Source organism: Triticum dicoccoides, chromosome 5B, assembly GCF_002162155.2.
Source record: "Triticum dicoccoides isolate Atlit2015 ecotype Zavitan chromosome 5B, WEW_v2.0, whole genome shotgun sequence".
Classification (NCBI taxonomy): Eukaryota; Viridiplantae; Streptophyta; class Magnoliopsida; order Poales; family Poaceae; genus Triticum; species Triticum dicoccoides.
The window spans coordinates 126,015,356-126,034,865 of record NC_041389.1 but is presented as its reverse complement, the minus strand read 5'-3'; the positions used below and the strand labels follow the sequence as shown (position 1 = coordinate 126,034,865).

At 46.4% G+C, this 19,510-nt stretch overlaps 1 protein-coding gene and 1 pseudogene across 1 annotated transcript in view; one reads left to right on the top strand and one right to left on the bottom strand.

Annotated features, from left to right (window-relative positions):
* The first annotated feature begins 1,139 nt into the window (after positions 1 to 1,139).
* On the top strand, positions 1,140 to 1,278 carry LOC119313344 (annotated as a pseudogene).
* Positions 1,279 to 16,651: 15,373 nt separating this feature from the next.
* The window catches only part of LOC119307762, a 17,214-nt gene continuing 14,355 nt past the window's right edge, over positions 16,652 to 19,510 (bottom strand). Inside the window, exon 10 of the mRNA XM_037583843.1 lies at positions 16,652 to 17,222. The gene's annotated coding sequence lies outside the window, so the exon portion shown is untranslated. The remainder of the gene's footprint in view (positions 17,223 to 19,510) is intronic.

The window sequence follows — 19,510 nt, the reverse complement described above, 5'->3', positions numbered from 1 at the left end:
TAGCTTGTCGGAGGGGCACGTTCTCAAGTTCAAGTTAATGGAGAATGGCCTGCTCTCCGTCAAGGTCTTTGGGCGCTCGGGAATTCCCTTAGGGTGCTGCGCGGAGAGCTCCACCGACGACGAAAGCTCCTCCTTGAGCGATAGCGACGAGGAGGGCAGCAACAGCGACAACTAGGGCTGCAAACGAGTCGAGCTCGAGTGAGTTGGAGTTGGCTCAGCTCAACTCATAAGAAAATTCGAGCGAGCTCAAAGTGAGTGAAGCTCATGATCGAGCTGTAGAATATGACTCATGCTCAGCTTGTAACGATCTCGAGTCGATCTCGAGCTAGTTTCAAGCTAAATGAGATGGTAAAAATTATAAATCTATGGATGAAATGTTAGAAGATAGACTTGCGTTGTAACGTGACAATGTCACGATTGTAGTTGTGTGCGTGTGTGTTATCTTGGGTATCAAGGCAGGTGGTTAGAGGACCCAGTGCTAGTAGATATCCTTGTATAGCTTGCACTAGGGGTCAAGCCTAAACCACCTGCCGCATCTTGTAATCTTGTTGGATATATAAACACGCATACGTCCCTGCCAGAAGGCATACGCTTCACACCAATACCTCGCAATCTTACATGGTATTCAGAGCCTACCTCGGATTCATCCATGGCGAGCTCATCCACAAATACGTTCCCCCTCATCTCCCTTTGCACATATCGCCACAGAGAAACTATCGAGGGGGAACGAAGCTCTCTGGCGCGCCACCGTCCTCTCTGCCATCAGGGGGGCGCAGATGGCGGGCTTCCTCGATCTGGAGCAAGAAGTGCCGCCCATGACGATCGAGGTGACCAGCAGCGACGGCAAGACCAAGTCGAAGGCCGCCAACCCTGAGTTTGGCACCTGGTATGCTCGTGATCAGCAGGTTTTTTCCTATCTGTTGACTACGCTACCTCATGAGATGGACATCCAAGTGGCAACCTGCCACACCGCAGCGGAGCTGTGGAACACCGTGCAAGGGATGCTCACCTCGCATAACCGAGCGCGGTCTGTCAACGTCAGGATCGCGCTGGCTAATCTTCATAAGGGCAACTCCACCATTACGGAGTACGTCGGTAAGATCAGAACTCTTTGTGATGAGTTGGTTGCCTTAGGAAAAAAGGTGGACGAAGAAGCTGTGGTTTCACACATCCTTGCTGGGCTGGAGGAAGAATTCGATCCCGTGGTTTCTGCCATGTGCTCACGGGTCGAACCTGTGACTGTCCCGGAGCTGTACTCGCAGCTTCTGAGCTTCGAGACGCGCATGAATCTTCGCGGGGGAGCCTCTCAGTCCTCCGCCAACGCTGCATCACACGGGCGCTTCAACAACTTCAACAACAAGCAGAACGGCAACGGCGGCGGCGGTGGTGGTGACCGCGGTCGTGCCTTCAACAACAAACAAACTGGCGGCGGTGGTGACCGCGGCCGGAGCTTCAACAACAAACCCAACGGCGGTGGTGGCCGTGGCAACTCAGGAGGAAACGACGGCGGCTTCAACAACAATTCCGCTGCCAAACCAACGTGCCAGATCTGTGGCAAAGTTGGGCACGTTGCTTGGAAGTGCTGGAAGCTGTACGACTCCGCCTACCAAGAAGGGGAAGAGCGCTCGGCGAACATTGCTGCTCCTCAATACGACGTAGATACAAACTGGTATATGGACAGTGGTGCAACTGACCATATCACCGGTGATCTGGAGAAGCTCATAGTCCGGGAGAGGTACACCGGCAACGAGCAGATTCACACCGCCAACGGATCAGGTATGGCGATTAATCATATTGGTCATACGACTATTTATACCCCAGATCGTGAACTTCACCTAAACAATGTTCTTCATGTTCCGGAGGCCACCAAAAGTTTGATCTCTGCAAGTAAACTTGGTTTTGATAATGACACTTTCGTTGAAATCCACCCTCATTTTTTTCTTGTCAAGGATCTGGAAACGAAGAGGGTTCTACTTCGCGGCAAGGGTAGGAGAGGTCTCTATCCTCTCAAACACATCGGGGGAAACGTCACAAAGCATGTGCTAAGTGTCACCAAGCCATCTTCAGACTTGTGGCATCGACGTTTAGGTAACCCATCTTCCATTGTTGTTAGGAAGATCGTTAGTGAGAATAAACTCCCATGTGTTAGCAATGATGAAAATAAATTTGTATGTGACGCATGCCAAAAGGGCAAAAGTCACCAGCTACCATATCCTCGGTCTATGAGTGAATCAAAATTTCCTTTGGCACTTATCTTCTCTGATGTTTGGGGTCCTGCCATTGAAACCGTAGGTAGAAAGAAATACTATGTGAGTTTTATAGATGATTTCAGTAAATTCACATGGATCTACCTCATTAAACATAAGTCTGAAGTTTTCCAAAAATTTCATGACTTCCAAAATCTTGTTGAAAGACAATTTGATCGCAAAATCCTAGCTCTCCAAACAGATTGGGGAGGGGAGTATGAAAAGTTGAATTCCTTTTTCACTAAGATAGGAATTTCTCACCATGTTTCCTGTCCTCATGCTCATCAGCAAAATGGGTCAGCTGAACGTAAACATCGTCGCATAGTTGAAGTTGGGCTATCCTTGCTTGCTCAAGCCTCCATGTCCTTAAAATTTTGGGATGAGGCTTTCATTGCTGCCACCTTCTTAATCAATAGGATGCCAAGCAAGGTTATAAACTTTGAGACTCCCCTCACTCGTTTATTTGGTGACACACCCAATTATTCTTCTCTACGCATATTTGGTTGTGCATGCTGGCCGAATCTCAGGCCCTATAATACACATAAACTCCAATTTAGATCCAAACAGTGTGCTTTCCTCGGTTATAGCAACCTCCACAAGGGATATAAGTGTCTAGATATCTCCACGGGAAGAGTTTATATTTCCAGAGATGTGGTGTTCGATGAAAACATCTTTCCTTTTTCCACCTTGCATCCTAATGCAGGTGCACGGCTAAGAGCCGAAATCCTCTTGTTGTCACCAGATCTTTTGAATCCTACTGATCAGGGGGATAATAGTGTTGATCATATGATTAATGGTGCTACTAATCCGGATCATGATGTTGTAGGAAACAGTGAAAAAATTGGCAGAAAAAGGCACTTTGCAACGTGATTTTATGCAGCATATCAGTCCAAACTCGACCAACGCAGAACACGAGGACGATTCTGCTGCAGCTGCCGATCCCGAGAGATCTCGCGACGCAGGATCCTGCGCGCCTGCGGTGGCAGGCGCAGATTCACTGTCTCCCTCGGCTGGCGCATCCCCCTCGGCTGACGTCTCCACGGGCACCACGTGTCGTGGTGGGTCCGGCGCGGGCGCGTCGCCAAGTGCTGCCGCTTCTCCACGCAATGATGGCCCTGGCGGCTGGGCCCACAGGCGTGTGTCTCCCGCCCGATCGCCTGTGCGGACACACGATCCAACGCCCGACCGAGCCGCAGCCGAGGCGGATCCGCCCTCTCTGTCGCCTGGGCGGGCACGTGATCCCACGCCCGACCGCACCGCAGTCGAGGAGGATCTTTCCGATCCCCTAAACGCCGCCAGTACCATTGGATCCGCTGCGGCTCCCGGATCTTCTACGGATTCTGCTCCTGTGCGCCCTCGTACACGAGCTCAGAAAGGTATTTTTAAGCCATTGGTTCCTAAGGATGGGACGGTCAGGTATGATAAAAATTTAAAATTTGCAAATCTTGCTGTTGCTCAAGAACCTAGAAACGTGGCAGAAGCTCTAGGAGATAAAAATTGGCAACGTGCTATGGAAACAGAGTACAATGCCCTTATGAAAAATCAAACTTGGCACTTGGTTCCTCCCAAGTCAGGGAGGAATATTATCGATTGTAAGTGGGTGTACAAAATAAAACGACACTCTGATGGCACTTTAGATAGATATAAAGCTAGGCTAGTTGCTAAAGGTTTTAAGCAACGCTATGGCATTGATTATGAGGACACGTTTAGTCCAGTTGTTAAAGCTGCCACCATTAGACTTGCTTTGTCTATTGCTGTCACCGGGGGATGGAGTCTTCGTCAACTGGATGTTCAGAATGCGTTCTTACATGGCGTTCTCGAGGAAGAGGTTTATAAGGTTTGCCAAATTTTGCATGCTCCTACTTCTGTGCATTGGACAGTTGTTAAGAGGATATTGCGTTATGCCCAAGGGAGTGCTGGAATAGGACTGAAAATATGTAAATCACCATCAACTACAGTAAGTGTCTTTTCTGATGCAGACTGGGCAGGATGCCCTGATGACAGGAGATCTACTGGTGGGTTTGCTGTTTTTCTTGGTTCTAATCTCATTTCATGGAATGCAAAGAAACAAGCAACTGACTCCAGGTCTAGCACAGAGGCTGAATACAAGTCACTAGCAAATGCTACTGCTGAGGTAATGTGGGTAGAAACCCTGCTTGATGAACTAGGAGTTGAAAGAACCCATGTTCCTTGTCTATGGTGTGACAATCTTGGAGCAACGTATCTTTCTGCCAATCCTGTGTTTCATGCAAGGACAAAACACATAGAGATTGATTTTCATTTTGTTAGAGAAAGAGTTGCCAGAAGGCTTTTGGACATCAGGTTTATACCAACTGGAGATCAAGTGGCTGATGGTTTCACAAAGCCCCTACAAGCTCGACAACTGCAAGCCTTCAAGAACAATCTTAACCTTGACATGTTTAGATTGAGGGAGGATGTTAGAAGATAGACTTGCGTTGTAACGTGACAATGTCACGATTGTAGTTGTGTGCGTGTGTGTTATCTTGTGTATTAAGGCAGGTGGTTAGAGGACCCAGTGCTAGTAGATATCCTTGTATAGCTTGCACTAGGGGTCAAGCTTAAACCACCTACCGCATCTTGTAATCTTGTTGGATATATAAACACGCATACGTCCCTGCCAGAAGGCATACGCTTCACACCAATACCTCGCAATCTTACATGAAAAACAAAAGAATTAAGGCGAATATGATGGGAACCTTTGCCAAAAATATAAGACATTTAATATATAGTCGACCACGTGCCATATTAGGCCTAAATCTTCTCTGCACTTAATTAAATTTCCATGTTCGTTGGTAAATAAAATGGAGAAAAATTATGGACAACATATATGATAATAAATTATCTTGTTTCCATTTAATATATGGCATGATCATTTAACATAATGATATTCTGTCGAGCTATCGAGCTAAAATCGAGCGAGCCAACATTGGCTCAAGATCGGCTCCTTTCTCGGTCGATCTACATAAAGTGTTCAAACTTAGCTCATTTCTTTTTGAGTCGATCTCGAGTCGAGTTAAAAAAACGAGTCGATCTCGAGTGGCTCATGAGCCTCGAGCTTTTCTTGCAGCCCTAGCGACAACGATGGCAGCAGGCAGGAGGATGCCGACTCCGACTCCGACAGACCATCAGTGGCAGCACCATCATCTGCTGGCCCCCTTCCCTCGGCAACACGCCTTGCCGGGGGCTATGCCCTGCTCGCTCTAGTGTCGGTGGTCGATGGGCCACCTCCGCCATGCTCTCCATCGACGCGTCCTCCCCCCGCATTTCCTTTGCCTTCACCTGCCGTGCCTGGGTGGAAAGGGGCAATAATGGGGATTACGGGGCACTTATCTTTTTTTTTAACTTGTAGGCACTTGCCAAATCTTAATTTTAAATAATGTAATCTCTCGAGTCCATGCTTATGTTCTGTAACATTCGTACTTGTATCAGCATATTAATGAAAAATATGAGTCTTGTCGGGAACCCATGCATGTATACATCCATGCAGAGGCGAAAAACCTCTTTAATGTAAATGAACGAGTTTTCCCAGCAAGCTATCTTGTCGGCGCCCTCTGTGCCTGCCGAAGAGTCACACCTGCCGGGTTACAGACAAAGGGTCCAGCCCCCTTCCAATCTCTTTTTACCAAAGGCTACTGCGACCATTCTGACTGAAGCATCGTTCGAGTCAGGGATGAGAGCACCTAAGTCTAAAAAGAGTGGTGAGGTTCCCTAATTCACAAGTTATAGGTTACGAACATGAATGGACAAGAGGTGAACTTTATTTGTTTGGTTTGCCGGGGATCACTGTGCTGGGCAGTCTTCTCAACTTCTTGCCGGAGCCAGGTCCACGACAGGAACAGCGGAACCGAGCGTCTTCACTGCTGCTGGAAAGAAGATAGGATAGGAGCATGGCGGTCCATCGGTATCCGCTGGAATCAAGGGTAGTACAATATCTTGGACAAGCATGCATATACGTATATACATAAACATGGAAATCAATAGGAAACTATACATACTAAAGGTTATTCGACTGCGCACAGGGTCTGTGCCTGACTTTGTACATAGGGTTACATGCCTTGCTGGCAAGGCTAGTACAAAAAGGGGGTTGTCGGGGCTCCCAGCAACCGTGCCTTATGGGTAAAACTTGCGAAGATGTTCGATATTCTAGGAGTTGCTCACAGGAATACCATCCTCGGTCTCCAGGCGGACTGCGTCGGGCCTGGTGACTCGTGTTACCCGATAAGGGCCTTCCCACTTCGACGTCAACTTGTTTGAATTTTTGGCGGATTGAATACGCCGAAGAACAAGGTCGCCTTCCTTAAGGCTTCGGGCATGAACCCTGCGGCTATGGTAGCGGCGCAAGGCTTGCTGGTACCGCGCGGCTCGCACCACAGCCTGAAGACGATCTTCCTCAAGGAGCGTAGCATCATCTTGGTGCAACTGCTCTTGCTCTAGCTCATCATAAGCGAGCAATTGAGGTGACCCGTATATGAGTTCTATGGGGAGAACTGCTTCTCCAGTACGCCTCGGGCCTCCTTTTATATGTCAAAGGGGTCGCCACAGTGGCACACAGGAGGTGTAAAGTATCTACAATGTACAAGTTTATCGCTGACATCGTAGAACAAACGCATTAAATGCGCTGCCTACGTGCCCTTCAACTTTATCGGGGACGACAACAGAACCCGTCCCGTCCGTTGCCGCCTCATCCTGCCTTGACACGCGTCCATGCTGACGAGGCAGGCGGCGCCAGGATGGTTGGCTAGCTGATGTGCGGGCGCGGTGGCAGGACCTTCACGAAGACCTGCATGCCACCACGCATGCGTCTGCCTAGTTGGTAAGCTGGTCGTCGCGCTGGGATGATAGGGAGGTGGTGAAACCTTGTCGGGTGCAGGCCTGGCTGTGGCCCCGCAATTGTCCCCGGCAAGGGTCTTGCCGGAGCCTCGCAGTCGTCCTTGACAAGGGTCTTGTCGGGGGTCTTTCTCTTCTGATCTTCACGTAGACCCGCAAGCCACCAGTCTTTAGAAAGACTTGCATGCTACTATGCACGCGCCCTCGAGTCTTGGCCTTAACATTGTCGATGGTGTCAGGGCCCTCAGCCTCAAGGGTGGTGGCCTTGCTGGTGCTTCGCAGGCTACATAGGCTGCCCCGGCAAGGGTGTTGCCGGGGGAGGTTTAGTCTGTCTTCTGTTCTTTGTTCGTTGGCTCGAATGCTTGTCTTGGTAGTCTTGTATCTTTCCTTCTGATGCTATGCCAAGCCTTTCCACAGGTGTGGCTACGACTGTCCGTGCACAAGTAAGAGGTACAGAAAAGACCATACTTTTGTACAGCGACAATTATTGTTACTTCCATACTACTTTGCTACTAAATACTTTGCTGCAGATATTAAGTCTTTTAGGTGTGGTTGAATTGACAACTCAACTGCTAATACTTGAGAATATTCTTTGGCTCCCCTTGTGTTGAATCAATAAATTTGGGTTGAATACTCTACCCTCGAAAACGGTTGCGATCCCCTATACTTGTGGGTTATCACCTAACTTACTCATTTGGGGTTTTGTCGACCTCGATCCACCCTAAATGACCTAACTTACTCATTTGGGGTTTTTTCTACCTCGATCCACCCCAAATGACCTAACTTACTCATTTGGTGTTTTGTCGACCTCGATCCACCCCGAATGACCTAACTTACTCATTTGGTGTTTTGTCGACCTCGATCCACCCCAAATGACCTAACTTACTCATTTGGGGTTTGTCGACCTCGATCCACCCCAAATGACCTAGCTTAATCATTTGGTGTTTTGTCGACCTCGATCCACCCCAAATGACCTAGCTTAATCATTTGGTGTTTTGTCGACCTCAATCCACCCCGAATGACCTAACTTACTCATTTGAACAAAGTCTTCAACACAACAACCATCATAAGGACCATCATAAGAACCATCATCAACAACAATAGAGAAGCAATCATCATAACAACCAGCACTCATGCATCAAAGTCTTCAACACAACAACAACCATCATAAGAACCATCATCAACAACAATAGAGAAGCAATCATCATAACAACCAGAACTCATGCATCATAGTCTTCAACACAACCATAAATAGGTAACTTACAATAAAGTCTCAACCAAACTATAAATAGGTAACTTACATTGTTCCAAACAGTAGATGGTTCAACCATCACCAGTTCCAGAGTTCCAAACAGTATTGTGCCAGCATAGGAAACATACTTTATAATGTTTTTACCATCACCAGGTCACCACAAACTTACCTGCTGCCCTTAGAACAATTGAACCACTCAGACATCTTAAAAGATGGGTTTCTGACTCTTCCAGTACCTGCTGGTCTTGGAGGCAAGAAGTTTTTCCTTTGCCTAGCAGCAGAAGTAGTAGAGGTACTTGGCCCAACAACTGTAGAGGAACTAGGCCCAACAGAAGATGCAGTAGTAGTAGCTGACCTTGGAGCTCTCCTGGATGCAGAAGGAGCTGATGGAGCTTTGCTTGTAGCTACTGTAGCTCTTTTAGGTGCCCTTGGAGCAGGAGGAGCTGATGGAGCTGTCCTTGGTACTACTGGTGTAGCTCTGGTTGGTGCCCTTGCTGCAGGAGGAGCTGATGAGCTTTGTTTGCTGCTGCTGTAGCTCTTGTTGGTGCCCTTGGAGCAGGAGGAGCTGATGGAGTTGTCCTACCTGATGCATCAACTCTTCTATTTTCCTGGAATTACGACATAGCCATATTACAAGATAGGAAACTTGCATAAACATAGACAAATTACAAGATAGTCACTAAGTTACCTTATGTTGGTTCCTTCTCATTGCCAGAGCTAGCTTAAGAGTCTTGTGGCAGCTAGTGTACCTATGCCCAGCCAGGCTGCAATTGCTATAAGTGATTGTACCCATCCTAGAAGTATCCTTGGGAGATGGCTTCTCAAACTTACTCTTCCTCCTCTTAGTTTTTTTTCTTTCCTGTCTTTTCTTTGAAAATTGGTGGCTCTATGTCAGGGGTACCAGTCTTTGGCCATAGACCAGGCCCAAGCACAGGGTAATCTATTGCACTGTGGGCTGCTTGGTACATGGGTTTCTTGAAGAAATCATTGACAAAATATTCTGGATGTAATTTTGCCTTGTTGATTGCAGAAACTGAATGATTGCAAGGAACCCCTGTCATGTCCCATTTCCTACAACCACATGTGTGCTTGCAAATTAAGTGCATATGCACTTTCTCCACTTGTAACTTCGTATAGATCAGGTCCGGCTTTGATAGATTGACAATATCTTGAATGATGTTTTGCTTCTTCCAGTTTTTCAGCATATGTTGGGCATATCTGCCACTTGGTTGTCTCAGTCTTAGTCCAATTGGCATTGAACTTAACTAGCAACTTAGTTCTGATCCCATCAACCATAGTTTTGATTGGCTTGCCTCTGACATCAAGTATCATCTTGTTAAATACTTCACTAATATCGTTGACAACCAAGTCAGTTTTACAATTATTGTCCATGGCATGTCTAGCCCATGTATGTTTGGGAATCTTACTAAGCCATTTCCAAGCTGCCTCACACACTCTTTTCATGCCATCCATTGCTACATCATATCCATGCTCAGTATATGAATAGCTAGCTTGATCCATGTATTTCTTTAACTCTTCACCTCTAAAGCCAGCAGCTTGAAAGTTCTGATAAATATGTCCAAGGCAGAATATTTGTGGGCAGTTTGGAAAGATATTATTTATGGCTTTAAGAAGACCCTGTTTGAAACAACTAAAGTGTAACTAACAAGGCACTTTTTGACAATAATAAGCATTTGCATTATAGAGCATAAGATTTTGGTTTTACCTTTTGTCTATCAGATATGATAGTGTAGTAGCCATACTTCCCAAACTCACCACCAATGGCATACTTGAGTTGTGTTAAAAACCAGGACCAGCTTGCAGTATCTTCTTTGTCAACTATTGCAAATGCAATAGGAAAAATGTTGTATTACCATCTCTTCCAGTTACAGCCAAGATTTGCTGCCCTGTGGTAAGCTTCATAAAACACCCATCAACACCTACAACAACATATAGCACATTAGAAACAAAGGAGTGCAGCTTTACATAAAAAGTTTAGTACTAGCAATTAGCACATAAGTACCTATGAAAGGTCTGTAGCCATTTAGGCACATGAACAAGCCATGGAATCTAGGATTCTTGCTAGGATGTGCCTTCAAATGCTTTATTGTAACAATGCATCTACTTCCTGGATCGGTATCCAATACAACTTGGAGGTAATCCCTTATCCTTGTATATCGTGCCTTTTTGATCTCCTTGGACCACACTCTTAGCAAGTTTCCTTTCTCTGTAGGCCATGTGAATGGACACTTCTATGCCATGTTTGTGCTTCAAATTCTCAATTATAGAGTGGACTGGTGTGTTAATGTCTGCCCTCAACTGTTGCTCACACTCATGTGCCAACCACTTGCCAGTTACTTTGGTGCTACTCCTACTGCAGCATAATTGTGGTACAAGTTCATTTTCTTTATGCGAAATGTCTTCTCATGTGCTATCTGAGAGGCTGCAATGAAAAAAGAACATTTTGCAGTATTGCAAACTGCAATAACCCTATCAAAACAGTTCCTATGAAAGGAATAGTTTCTGTTCTGTGAGATGTGGAATGTTAGAAGTGCCCTCCTAAATTGGCTCACATCTAGGAAACATAGTTTCTTCACAAATTGCTCCTATGGGTTATCTGTCTTCTCATCATACCAAACCCTTGGTTTCTTCTTCTTGGCCCTACTCTTCCTACCACCTGGAATCTTAAAAGCTGGTGGCTGAGCCCCATCATTGTCTTCCTTGCTTAAGTCACCTGGGTTGCTCTCCTCATTAGAGGACGGGTACCAGTCCTCTTATATAATTTGATCTAAACTTGCATGAGATCTGGTTGTTGGCCCCTTTCTCTGACTACCTCCTGTGTTGCTTCCTCTTGTACTACTTCCTCCTATGCTGCTATTCACTGCTGCCTCCTGCTCTGCTGCTTCATCACCTCCCTCCTCCTCATCTGGTTCATATAGCTCTTCAACATCAGTGTCACCTTCAAAGTGGTTGAGTGGATCATCTCTATGCCTCTTCATTCCCTCCAGCCTAGCAATTATGTCCTCATCTACTAGAATCAGTATCATTGTCAGTACAATCTTCAGCAAGCAACTCTGGAAGTTTCCATTTAGCTGCTCTGTATTTATTTTTTTCTTTTCTTATTGCTCCTGAACTTCTCAATCTCTTTATTCCTATTCTCCTCCATCTTTTGCTCTATCTGCTCTTGCTCCTGATCAATGTCCATGAAATACTCATGCCTCTCCTCACCATTGTCTACTACAAATTTTGGTTCAATGCTATCATGTGTGTGCATGACCTGGACTGGCTCTGGTTGTGGCTTCACTGGACTAGGGAAAAGAACTCCAGATATATCTATCTCATACACAAGTGTCACACCTATTTCAGACAAAGGAACCTGGTCTTCATACACACTGCATCTGTTCAAATCAGCTGGTGTTGGAGCATCACTTCTCATTACTATAATATTAACTAACCACAGTTTTTCCTTTACTAGCTAGCTCATCCAGCATCTCCTCTACCTTGTCATCATCTGTTAACTCTACCATTCCTGACACCCCAACACCTGGATCCCTGACATAATACATATAATCTCTACAAGAATAGTCTTCTACCTCTACAAGTGCAACTAGATTACAGAAAGTTGTGTCTGGCAGGCTTATATTTATTTCCAAGTTATCTATATCAAAGAAATGAAATCTAACTTCCCACACTTCATCATTCAAACTACAAACAAAATTACAGTAAACAGATACTTTAAAAGTTATATTCAAAGTTCAGTTAACAGACTAGTTATAAATGCAGTTAAATGTTAAGTTAAAAGATAAGTTAAATGTTCAGTTACTAGTTCAACTAAAAGCTTCAGTAAAGTTAACACTTCAGTTTACTGAATATTCAGAAAAATGTTCAATTAACAGAAAAGTTAACACTTCAGTTTACTAAATATTCAGACAAATGTTCAGTTACTAATTCAACTAAAAGCTTCAGTAAACTTAACACTTTAATTAACTAAATATTTAGACAAAAGTTCATTTAAATATTTAGACAAAATTTCAGTGAACATATATAAAATTTTAGTTAACACACATATATACTAATATTCAGAGAAACCATCATCCCTAACCCTAGAACCCTAACACAGGAACACCAGCCCTAGAACCCTAACCCTAGAACCGAAACGCACGAACACCAGCCCTACAAACCTAACCCTGGAACCCTAACCCTAGAAACCTAACCCTAGAAACCTAAACTACAAACCCAATCGGGAAAAAAAGGGAGAACGCGGATGCATTACTTACCAGACGCCGCCGAACGCGGATGCCCAGTTCTGGCTACCCGTCGGATCTTCCTTCATAGCTCGGGCAAACGCAGTCACCGCCATGGATTTAACTAATGTGTTTGCCTCCGACAGTTGGGAAGGAAGCTGCGGCTGAGATGGATTTGAGCCACCACGGAACTCCGGCGGATCTCCATCAGCGCCACACCTAGCATCAGCAGCGCCTCCGTCGCGGGATTTGGCCGTCGCCATGAGTCGGAGCACGGAGGATGAAAAGAGAGGGCGGGCGAGAGAGTGAGAGAGTTGGTGCGGTCGGGCCAGCCGAGGCGTCGATTTGACCAGGTAGTGAGTAACGGCGCCATCCGCCTAGCCGTTACGCCACGTCACCTGTTTTGGGTCCCACCTATCGGAAACGCCCTCAGACGCTCCAAAGCGAGCGATCAGTGCTTTTTGCAAAAAGTTAACTGAATGCGCGGTGTTTTTTGCAAATGATTAGAGACCAGGTGGTTTTCTGCAGAAGAAGCCCAAATGTGGTGGTTTTATGCAATTAACTCCAAGTTTTGTGTGCTACCATATTATGTAAAATTTCTCTACCCGAAATTCATAGTACATCTCGTACAATTTATTCAATATACACCCTTGATTTAGGAAGTCAGGGCTACTGAACTAAGCTTGGTCAGAACAAAAACGACCTTGGCAAGTTAGCAGCTTGATATCTGGCACGCTGGCCGCGTCGGCATCGCGACCAGCGGTCAGCCGACCGCGCTCCCAGCCTACCTCCTGGACGGATGGACCCTGTCCCAGCGGCCTCCCTGGCCTGCCACCCTCTTGGACAGGCTTGATCAGAGCAGGAGGCGTGTTATGCATTAGATGGCTACGAAGCAGCCGATTTTAGTTTTTTTTAGTTTGGCCTGCCTTGCACATCGATCATTACGGTAAAAAAGGTCCCAGTATTTGAGGGCAGGCTTCAGCCTGTAGAAGCCTGCCCATTAAAATTGTCACTGCGTGTAGCGATGATTGTAGTAGTCCAGATTGGGATTATAATGAAATTGTGTTAGTTGCTGGGAAAATAGATGTCGTGCACGTCAGCTATAGAAGCTGGATGATATGATCCATGACACAAAGATATGCACTTCTCAATGAGGGGATACACAGAGAAGCATATTGGCACCGTGATAGTTCCTGAAGTGGGCAGCAGGTTCAATTCACTGGGGAAGGCATACGAGTATGACAATACGGACTCATGGGAAACTGGGTTCGGAATCAGGTATAGGAATGTTGAGAGGACAAAGTGCATGCAGGAGATAGTACTACGTGGATGCTTGGTGTGTGATCCTTTGTCCAAAAATTTGACTGACTATGCCAAGCTTGCACCTTCATGCATGCATAACTAGTTCTATTTTTATTTTATTTTTTTGCTAACTGCACATTTTTCAGGAGACAACCAGCTTTACAAAGAAGATGAACCTTGCTAGCGCTGCTTGATGAACCCAAGTTTCGCGGTACAACACATCATCCCCTTCTCCATGGTAGCACTACTGTGTACCAGAAAAGGATTGTCATTGTTTGAAATTTTGGGACAACACAAGATGAGTTTAAGCATGACAAGCAGAAACCAAACTGGAGCAGGATAATCTGGATGTGTAAACTCTCATATGACCTACATCAGTGCAAAAGGGCAAATACACATACCACTTTCTAGCAAGCATTCGACATTTTCTACCTGCTGTCTGCAACCCAGTATGTGCGCAACTTGCACTGATCCGCATGTTTTACGTCCGCTGATCGTGGGAGAAGGTTGGTGCCTGTACGAGATCAACATCAGTGCGAAAACAGATGTCATGGACCCAATGGAGGCATGCAATGAATAAAAGCATGAAAAGATCAGCAGGGTTATTCTGCACAGCCTAGTGCAGTGTCGCAGTGAATTCTTCCCCGACTGGCATTTCACTCCATACCCATGCTCTTTCGATACAACTCCAGGATGGCTACAAAACTGCAGCAGGTATGTTAATGTGCAAGCTGTTGCAAGTCAAGTACCATTACACTTTACACAAGGATCCTGATTTGAGTGTAGGGCCTCCAAAATCGTGTGTGACTTGTGTACTTTCTGCAGGATTTGATTTCTTACATCCGAAGGCAAATGGCATATGTAGTGCTTACCTTAAGGGCAACTGTTGTGTCTACCTGAACTACATGTATGCGGGAATTCTGGAGTACGTATCGCTTTATCTGAATAAATGATTGTGTACTCCCTGGTTTGGAAAGCGACTAGAAGTCGGTCAGGAAAGAAGATGGGGTCATTTTGGATTCGCAAAAAGCCCGAGATGACAAAACCACCCTGATTCCTATGTACGTATGCGTTTGTGCCGCTCATGTAACGGAAAAGACTCTTAGGCTGGTGTGTAATGATCTAAGTGTATCTTCCTGGCGTCTGACTTTGGTCCGATCTGGTCTACATGGCCTCGAATCGAACAAACTGGGATGTAAATGAACAACTGAGTGTGTGGATGCTACTTTTGAAGTGCTATCTTTCTGGTATTCAGCATTGGTATTGAACCAATACTGCAGTTATCTACTTGAATAGATGTGGAGCATCATTCCATGTGTCATGGGCCAATGGGTAGAGCAACCGGATCTTGGTCATGATTTGCCACCGCCATGTCGTCAGAGTGTGAGACTATGGTTCTTCCTTTGAGTGGGGATTTTTTCTTCTCAGGCCGAGATTGCTCTGTAGTACTGTATGAAATAGCAACGAGCCTGTCCGCTGTGCCCCACCTCACCCCAGTTAGGGCCCGTTCGGTATGGAGGATTTTTGCATGAAAATCATAGGAACTGAAAACAGAGGAAAGTTTACCAGAACTAGCGTTCGGTACAAGGGAATGCAGCGCTGAGATTCCGGTGGAAAGCCTTGGCAAGGATTGCATCTGCTGGTGGACGACGAGGCCAGACAAGTGTTTGATAGTCTTGTAAAGATTGCAGTCGGGAAAGGTGACAGAGTATTGTTCTGGAGAGATAGATGGATTCATGGCTTCTCGGTCGGAGACATCGCCCCTCTCGTCTTGGAGGGCGTGGATACGAGGACCAGGAACTCCAGGACAGTGGCTCAGGCGATGCTGGGGGAGAGATGGACCAGCGACTCCCATTCCCAATTCTCCTTCACGGGGCTGCTTCAGATGGTGCACCTGAGGCACGCGATTGCCACGGTTCAAAGAGACTTACAAAGCGAGGACGGATTCAGATGGCCACACGATCCTTCAGGAGCTTATACCGCGAGATCCACGTATGCGCAACTCTGCCAAGGAGGAACCCGCTTCCCCATGGCACCGGCCATTTGGCGAAGTTGGGCCCCGCTTAAGTGCAAGATTTTTACCTGGCTCGCGGTGCAACACAGATTGTGGACCTCTGATAGGAGAGCTCGTCATGGTCTGCAAGATGAGCCTTCGGCTTGCTACATTTGCTTGCAAGAGGAAGATAACGTCGAGCACATGTTGGTGCAATGCCCATATGCGAGAGAAGTCTGGCACACATGTTTCGACACTTTGCAGGTTCAAGTTGGTATTCCGGACGGTCAGGAGACACTAGAGGAGTGGTGGCTCAAGACTAGGAGAGGATTCCATGGAAAAGTGAAGCGAGGCTTCGACTCGCTGGTCATTGGAGCGTTGTGGGCCATTTGGAAGCAAAGAAACGCGCACGTCTTCAACCGGCCGGAGCAGGTGGTGGGCCCGAGAGAGCTCGCAATGGCGATTCTCGGCGACATTCGGGATTGGTCGAGCGCTAGGTTTGGTGTGGGTGGCCTAGATAGATTCGTGAGGAGTTAGCTTTTGGTTGTTTTTCGGTGTGGGTGTGCTGGCGACTAATGTTCGCATTGTTCGTCGGTCTCTTGTATATACTTTGCTTCCTTCTATATAAATATGGTACGCCATTGGCGTACTCTCAAAAAAAAAGATTCCGGTGGAAAGTTTTTGTTGGCTCTACTTTCACGGCAAAGAAAACATCCACGGCAAGCTCTTTTTTGAGGCGGAAGTCCAAGGCGAAACGTAGGAAACATGAGCTCAGACCATGGTCTTGCCTCTGTAGACTTTATCTCTGGACCCACATCTGCCGCATGCATGCATGGAATAAAGTCTCTAGTTTATTTGCACTGATGGGTCCCAATTTTGTAATCTATCACACGCCTCTATCTATTTCCTTTGCTTAGTTTTCCCACAGTCCGAACGTTTCATATCCCAAATCTTTCCCGTACTTTTCATTCCTCCGTTTTGACATCTCACTCATGTGCTATTCCTTAGCCTGGTTACATTCCACTGATTTCTTCACATCCAAACCGAACAGGCCCTTAAATGCTGACGTCCCGCAAACGATTACTTCCGCGGCCGTTTAGCCTGCCAAGCCGGTCCATCGCTACAAGCCTGTACAGGATTCCGTGGCCGTGGACTCCCAAACAGCCGTCTAGTTGAGATGTGGACCCGCATAGCTGTTCTGTAGGTCGGTCAGATACTTTACTATACTATCTATAATACCTAGCTCGACCAGGATCCCTATGCGAACTAGTGGACGATGATTCCGTGTGCACGCGAGCTCGTCCACTCCTACAAATTTTCGCATCCCCATCCAGCCCCTGCAAGTTTGTAGATAACAACTATGAAATTAGCATAGCACATATACGAGTGTAGCATTCAGCAATGTGATGCCTCTCTAAATTGAAAGAAGAAAACCTTAATAAGGAACTGACAATCAACACAAAATCAGACTCGAACAATTGAATAATCAAACAAGCATGATCAAAGTAAGAGGAAACTGTCTCCACAAACAAAGCAATACCTTGAACAAGAAAATATAGTATGTACAAGAACACAAGGCACATACGATACTGGATCTGGAATGGATCAAAGCTTCATCATTGATAAATTGTAGCAATCTGAAGAGCAAATTTTAGAAAAAGGACAGTGCAAATAATCACTGCACCCAGGTTATAATCTGAGTTGTAACCTAGGTCCATATGCACCCTTTTGCGTATACAGGTGCACCTCAAAAAATTCACAAAAAATATATATATACAGCCATTTCAGTTATTTATAGAGAAAATATTGCGCAAACAAATCTTTTGCTTCTATATACATTGTTCAATAGCCTTTTCTTATAGTCACCTAAGTGAACAGATATGCAGTGCGTATATGTTTCACTAAGCACCAAATGTGAATAAAAGAAAACAAAATGAAGTTCAGTCAAGCGAAAAAGAAAAAAAAATGAGATATACAACCTCTGTAACACTTAATATAAGACGTGTTTTCACACTGTCATGGACTCTAAAAACGTCTTATAAAAAGTTACAGAGGGAGTATTTCAGGGCTAAGGATGCAAGGGCATTGCCCAGTAGAATAACTGGCAGGAAAGCTAGGTTTTTACTTAGGTAGCTGCAAAAACAAACCATGCCTTGGCTAATCAGGTGTTCAAGTAGTAGCAGTGTCGAATAATAGTGGTAATAGAATCCTAATGGAGTTTGGGGTAGTCTGCTGGAGACCCATGGTTGAGAAAATATTTTATCTTGCCCCCATGGCAAGCTGTATCAAGACTACACATGCTTAATTTTGGATTCTATTACTCGTCACCATGCTAGGGATGTCTATCTTAGTATCTGCGACTCTACATGCTTATTTTGGATTCTGAATTTTCATTTGGTTCTTCAGTTCATGGCGAGGGTTTTTGTCTGTTCTTCATCACCAGTGTTCCCTTTGAGGGTGAGCCATACAATGAGCTGCCATGCAGGGTCATTTGGATTGACAATGTAGTGTGGTGCAATGATTTTGTGTGATAAGTACTGAGCAGGAGGGCCGGACTATGCTGATCCTACAACGCACCCGCATCGCCAATCTCAAAGACGGCGACGCCAACACCGCCTTTTCCACCGGCAATGCTCCTTCCTCCAGCAGAAAAAAACGTTTCTTCAGCCTGACCACGAACGGCATGTTGCTCACCGAGCACGACGAGATGGCGTAGGCGGCGTTCTTGCACTATGATGCACTGCTTGGCACTGCCGTGGAGCGCGACCACGCGATGGACTTGTCGCAGCTTATCAATGGGTGCGATCTTGCCGACCTTGACGCCCCCTTCAGCCCGGAGGAGATCTGGGATGCCATGAAGCGCCTCCCTGTGCGCAATGCGCCGGGCTTACCGCAGAATTCCTGCAAGCATGCTGGTGCATCGTCAAGCAAGATTTCTTGGATGTGTTCCAGCAGCTGGCCGGGCTTTCACAAACTGAACCAGGCCCTACTCACTCTGCTGCCGAAGCGCGCTGATGCCCAAGAACTGCGCAACTACCGCCCTATATGCCTCATTCATCTCGTGGCCAAGGTATTCGCCAAAGTCCTATCGCTTCGGCTAGCCCCAAAGCTTGATCGCCTCATCAACCGCAATCAAAACGCGTTCATCACCGGACGGAGTCCCCATGACAACTACGTCCTCGCCAGGCAATCACTCAAACTGCTGCACCAACTTGGGGCCCCCAGAGTTATTGATGCGGAGCATCCCTCGACCACCCACACGGACACTCCATCACCACCACAAGCACCGAGAGGACCAATGACAAGAGCACGTGCACGCGCTATCGAGAACGAGGTCAATTCTTTCCTCTTCGAGTTTCGTTCGGATTCACATGAGGATTGCGTTCTACCTCAAAGAGACACGTTATGCATTCTTAGGTACTTCGGAGATCATCACGAGGAAGCATGGAGGAATCACCAAGTCCACCCGGAGACCCAAGGAGAAGAAGAGGGAGAAGAACGCGAAGGACCGGAGACCCCTGGACACCCCGGGTGCCCGGACGTGAGGACCCCGGGTGCCCGGGCCTGCAGCCGCGGGGTGGGCAAGGGCCCTGGACACCCCGGGTGCCCGGCCCCTCCCGCTGGG